General features: G+C 36.9%; 1 pseudogene across 1 annotated transcript; it reads left to right on the top strand.

Moving 5' to 3' along the window:
* The first annotated feature begins 58 nt into the window (after positions 1–58).
* LOC149233064 (cytochrome P450 71AU50-like) lies at positions 59–2,287 on the top strand (annotated as a pseudogene). Its single transcript, XR_016247590.1, has 2 exons — positions 59–1,265; positions 1,376–2,287. The product of XR_016247590.1 is annotated as a cytochrome P450 71AU50-like (transcript).
* The last annotated feature ends 4,145 nt before the right edge of the window (positions 2,288–6,432 follow it).

Genomic DNA, 6,432 nt, shown 5'->3' with positions numbered 1-6,432 from the left:
TTTTGAAGTTAGTTGTTGCCAGAATGTTATGACTGGCTTTTTTCTGTTTGACTTTCTCAAGTTTTGTAATATTGTAACAATTACGATTTTCAATTAATTGCCATCAATATTGGTGTGGCCGTGCTCCGGTCGTTTATGTCGTGGACTCCGGCAGAGAGATGGGAAGATAGATCTAGTTCAGATCTCTGCTCATTCTGGAGCCTTAGCTCAAAATCCCCTGAAGCTACACGTCCAGGGTTTTCGATCCACTCTGCTGCCATAAATTGAGTAATTTCTGTCATTGAAAATTGTGACCACCCGAACAAATGGATTTTCTGGAAGTAGTCTTGGAGGCTGTGGATGCCACGGAAAATCACCTAGCTGCCGCTGCAATATGTATGACGGTGCTATTGTCAACATTGATGCTTTTCCTGAAAATCCACAGAAGCAGTAATAGAAGTGTCGAGAAGTTGCCTCCGGGGCCTCCAGGGCTGCCGATCATAGGACACCTCCACATGCTGGGAAAGCTTCCGCAGAGGAATCTCGCCCTTCTGTCTCGGAGATACGGACCGCTTATGTCTCTGCGCCTAGGCTCCGTTCGCACCATAGTTGCCTCTTCTGCAGAAATGGCCCAACACTTTCTCAAGGATCATGACCACGTTTTTTCCAGCAGACCCAAAGTGCGCTGTGCTAAAAACTTGTTTTATAACTCTGTAGACATGATTTTTTCTCCCTATGGACAATATTGGAAACAGGTCCGAAGAATATGCGTGTCTGAGTTATTGAGTACCAAAAGTGTTGAAGCCTTTCGCTTCCAGAGAGAAGAAGAAGTCTCCATTATGATCCATTCACTTCTGGAAAAGTGCGCTAGGGTTTCCAATCCTAGGGTTTGCAATCCCGTTGTGGATGTCAGCAAAACTGTCACAACTGTAGCAGTCGATATAATTTGCAGGATGGCATTTGGTCGAAAGTATTCCGAGGAGGAGGCATATGGCAATAAAGGATTCGAGGAAATGATTAAGGAGTTTGGGTACTTGCTCGGTGCTGTGGATATTGGAGACTTCATTCCCTACTTGAAATGGATGGATCTGCAAGGTCTTGGTCGCCGGCAGAAAGCGATTCGCAAGATAGTAGATGCATTCTACGAAAAGCTTATAGAGGAACACCTAGCTGCCCAGAAAGACATTCGAGAAACCAGGGATTTCGTCGACGTTTTACTTGCATTGTCTGAACATAATGGCGGGGAGGTCAATATCAGACGAGATAACATAAAAGCCATCCTTCTAGTAAGTTTAAAACTCTGCTTCATATCTTTGTTTATCTTATCAGATTAGATTCTAAAATATTCTTAAAATATCATATCTTATGCATTCACTCGTATGGTGATTTTCTGCAGGATATGCTTCACGCTGGGTCGGATGCACCCTCCACGGCCTTGGAATGGGCAATGTCTGAACTATTGAGAAGACCTTCGGCCATGAGAAAAGCCCAGAAGAGTTGGAGAAAGTGGTAGGACTGAATCGTAAGGTACGCGAAACTGACTTGCCCAATCTCTTTTATCTACAAGCAGTGGTAAAAGAAACCCTAAGGCTTTATCCTTCGGCGCCCTTGTTGGCTCCGCACGAATCTATGGAACCCTGTACCGTTTGCGGTTATGAAATCCCTACCGGCACTCGTGTTATTGTCAACGCTTGGGCGATTGGAAGGGACCCCAAGTCATGGGAGGACGCAGAAGAATTCAAGCCGGAGAGATTCACAGAGAGTCCAAACAGCTGTGTTGATGTGAGAGGTCAAGACTTCCAGTTAATTCCATTTGGGTCGGGCAGAAGAGGGTGCCCGGGGATGCAGCTGGGATGGTGATTGTGGAGTTTGTGTTGGCACAACTCTTGCATTGCTTTGACTGGACACTTCCCAATGGAATGGAAGGCCGAGATTTGGACATGAATGAGATATTTGGGCTGGCAATACCAAGAGCAGTTCCTCTGCTTGCGATTCCAACACCTCGCCTCCCAGCTCAGGTCTTTGGATCAAGGTATTAAATAACGATGGCACACTTATTAAAAGTGCCTTCCCAGCGACTGTCAGCAGTAGTCAGGACATCAGTGTTTACTAGGTCTAGGTCTGTGTCATGAAATACCTCAGAGGTAGGGTGACTACCGAAGCGGTGACCGGAATAATCTTCTGTGATTGCAAGTAACTGTTACTTCAGGTGTTCAGAGGGAAAAGTGAAGAAGTTAGGCGCCTTTCAATTGTTAGGACTGGATTATACTATAAATGGATTTGAGTAAATCGTGAGAGATATTTTTCATTTACAAAATAAATGGTTTATTATTTTATTATAGATATATATTTTTTTTGTAAATTAAGTTAGTTTTAAAAAATTATAAAAAAATAAATGGATTTCTAACTTTACCGGGGATTTTTATTTTTTACAATTAAAAACAGATATTTTATTTTTATGATTTTATTTTGTTTAAATATGACTAATTAAACTAATTTTAATAAATAATAAAGTATAATTGTAATTAAAGATTAAAATTAATAAAAACATTTGTATTATCATCTTATTTATAATTGATAAAAATAATTTCAAATTAATATGATTGGAATAAAAATGATATTGGTGATTAATTTGAATGTAGTTTATCAATTTGTTATGATTATGATCATTAATCTGAATGTAGTCTATCAAATTTAACAAGAAAAGAAGATAAAAGATTCTTTATAATTCAAGATAAGAATATAAGAGATTCTTCATAATTCTTTAAAATTTTATTTTTATGTTCTAAAAGTATTAAGAAGTCAATAAAGTTGGTATTGTGATACATGTTTTAAAATTTAGATTTAGTCTTAGTATTAGCTGCAAAATTTAAGAAGTTGTTTTTCATTTTCAACTCTCTTAGTATCACAATGATGCCATAGTTTTTTATCCCATGTTGTTTTAAAAATTGAGTAACATCTACTTTCATTATAGAGTTCATGAGCATTTGTTCTTGTTTTAAAAATGTTTCTTTTCCTTTTACAGCAAAGGATACTTTAAAATTTCAAGATTTGGTCTTTTCCTTTTTCCTTATAACTCTTTATCACCTCATAATTTATCCATAAATTTTGATGTAATAATTTTTTTAATATTATCCGTATTCTCCAAATTGATTTCCTCCTTTATTCTATCATGGTCTAGCCAAGAAGGCGAGACCATCCTTATGCCATCCTCACTTGTGCCAAGGAAGGTTTTGGCTAGAGTTAGAAGCAATTTTAAGAAACATCTTGTATTGTATGCTGTGAATGTATTCTTATACATAAGATAACAAGCCATAACCATACTTTCAATGGGGAAAGGTTTGCTTTTGATGAGGAGGACATGATAAGGTGTATTTCCTTTAATCTTTAGATTATAAGCTATAAACTACTTTTCTATATGTTTTATCTTCCTTCATAATTTTATGGAGATACTACATCCTCAAACCTCACACCCATATAAATTGAAAGGCTGATGAAAGTTTCCGAATAAGCATTTTTTTTATTTATTACATATACAAAGCTTTGTTAACTTATAATTTTTTCATTATCATAATAAACTTTCCATTTTAGATTTATTCTTTTATCTATGTTATAATTTTAATTGAACTTTGATAGATATCAATTCTAAAATATTTGTATGAGATAACTTCCTCCTAAATGTTTATATGATTTTTAATAATATTTTTCTTTGTCACTCAAAATGCTTCTATTAATTCATCTAAATATTACAACATTTCTGCTTAGAGTTCATTTTTTCTTTGGCCTCACTCCTATCAAATTTGTTGGCCAGAAGGGTAGCACAAAAACTAATTACAAAATGCCAAAATCTCTTAAGGATTCAAAAAACAGAAAGACCAAAATGCTGAAAACACCCTAAGATGAAAATACAACCCACAGACATTAAGGAGAAAGATGATTTTCTTGAGCTGGATTATCAAACCCGTTACCCAGTAATTCTGGAGGCCTAGGATCACAATGGACATGGAATTCTAAGTGAGTCAGTCTTCCTTCCATGCACTCCATATGCTTAGGAGTTCTCCTCTGACCCCATCGAAGTGAAGCCAAGCAATCTTGTATGTTCCACTGATTGTGTTGTAAATTATTCATGAAGCATATAACCTCATTACTATCATCATGACGATTTTGGACTACCTGCTCCAGGAGCAGGGTGACATCCCGAAGCTAGGGATCCAAGGAATCAAAATAGGAAGGAAGAGCCACACAACCAAGATAAGGGACAGGGTCATGGGCCATCTCCTCCTCAAACTATGCTTCCACACCACTGCCTCCCCCCATCTCCACCGCTTCCCCTCTATGCTTCGCTCTTTTCCCTCATGGCCCTAGCCCCCTACTTGCTCTATCGCATTACTACATTATTAATCCATCCCCACCCTGTTGAAACCAACCCCTTAACTCCAACAATATGTAGAGAATCAACAAAACCTCCTAACTGCTGGAACTGATAGTAAAGTTCCCACAATGTTTAAACCAAGTGAATCTGAAGAGAGACAACCCCCAAAACAGGACTGCCACCTTCCAAATCTAAATTACCATTGCTAAAGAGTTTTTTTCTCCTCCACCCAACTAATTCAACCTTGGATGGAATAATGTGGCACCCCCCATAGCAGAAGCATTGTTCCAGGGTCCCTGAACACCCACCAGGAGACCCAATTCAACTAGGTCAGAAAGAGAGATAGTTGTTGACCGTCGCTGGTAGAGAATTATCGATCATGTAGAATCACAATTTAGAAATTCCAGACCTAACCCCCATGCACCCAACTCAAGCCCTGTGAACCAATTCCAAACGCCCAAACCCTAGTGGTAGCCGCAATTCACACTAAAACTTGGGAACCCAAGCTTTTCTCAATAGGAAATGGATGTAGCAAGAAACAAATGCAATTGAAAGATGCCACCCTCGACTAACTAAGAACATTACATTATAAATAACAAATGAATAGCCAGAAAGGCTTACCAAATTGTCTACTACAGAACACCAGCTCGGAAGTGATCCATTAGCTACCAAATTTTGTGAGCGTCCCTCCCTCCCCGAGCCAAACCAACTGCCAACCGAACCCCAACAATCTATCTTGCCAGGATCCCAAACTTGTTGCATCTGGCCACCAATAGACCCACAATGGAATCCCCACTCACCTTTAAGATTCTTCGTCACAGAGTACCAAAGCCGAAGAAGCATGCACAAGTTGAAGACTTACACCAAACTCTTCATAACTTGCATCACTCTCACAACCTCCCATAACCAAGCTCGCAAACACCAAATTGAGCCCGCCATCCTGCTTATAAATTTACCAACTCACATATTGAAGATTTCATACTTCATATACTGCTTGTCACCAATACGCCACCTGTACCACTTCTTAGTGTATGAGAAATACTAATCCTCTCCCCATTTAACCATGCTTTTCCACTCCTCAAAGAAATTCTTAAAAATATATAAAATTTTAATTTTATTTTTTTTATATTTATATTAACATAATAATATTTTTAAATTTATAATAGTAATAATAATTTATTTTAAAGTTATTATTTAATTGGTTTATAAGATTCGTCTATCATAATATCTTATTTTTCAATTATAAAAAATTACATATTTCACTTGTTAAAATTTGAAATTATAAAAGATATACATATTTTACTCTTTAAAATTCGAACTTATATACTTATTAAAAAAAACAAAAACTTTTTTATTAATTATATAATAAATTATATACGATTATATTTTTATTTTATATATAAATAATTACAATTACAATTTTATATACTTTAATTAATTCCATTGTAAAATAATAATTCTATATATATGGGAACCAATATTAAAAATAGGAAACCATATCTATTAAAAAATTCTCACTAGTAAAAAAGTCGATATACTTGCTCCCTCAGCTGTCATTTCTATATTCATTTTATAATGGAAAGGGTTCATCAAAAGTTAGTATAAAATCAACAGGTGTACAAACTTTTCAAATTCCCAAATTCAAGAAGTAAAGCATCATTTTTGGAAATAGCTACATTGAAATTCTTTGGATGAGGTGTGTCACGCCCCCAATTCTTTTTTTGTTTAATTGGCCGGGTGCGGCACCACCTAAGTTAATAACTTTATCCGTCGTTAATTAACTTTAAGAACTATGCCTTCAACAATTCATAATAACATGAATTTAACATTATTAATGTGCGGAAACCATCAATAATACGAGAACGATAATAATAAACCAATAATATGCAAGAAGTAATCTTTTTATTATAATAGAGAAAGATTACAATGCCCAGGAGCCGCGCTCCACCGGCGTTCATAAACAAGGAGGGCGCCCGCCCGTGCAAGAGCGCACGGCGGTCTGCCTCAACCTTAACCGAATACACAATATATAACATACACAAGTTCCTTCGTTGAATGGGCGGGCGCACCCGTGCACGACC

Source organism: Pinus tabuliformis, chromosome J (assembly GCF_031772625.1).
Source record: "Pinus tabuliformis cultivar Carrire ecotype Pingquan chromosome J, CPIR1, whole genome shotgun sequence".
NCBI lineage: Eukaryota > Viridiplantae > Streptophyta > Pinopsida > Pinales > Pinaceae > Pinus > Pinus tabuliformis.
Note: the sequence above shows the minus strand (reverse complement) of the source record. Positions and strands in the feature narration are given on the sequence as shown.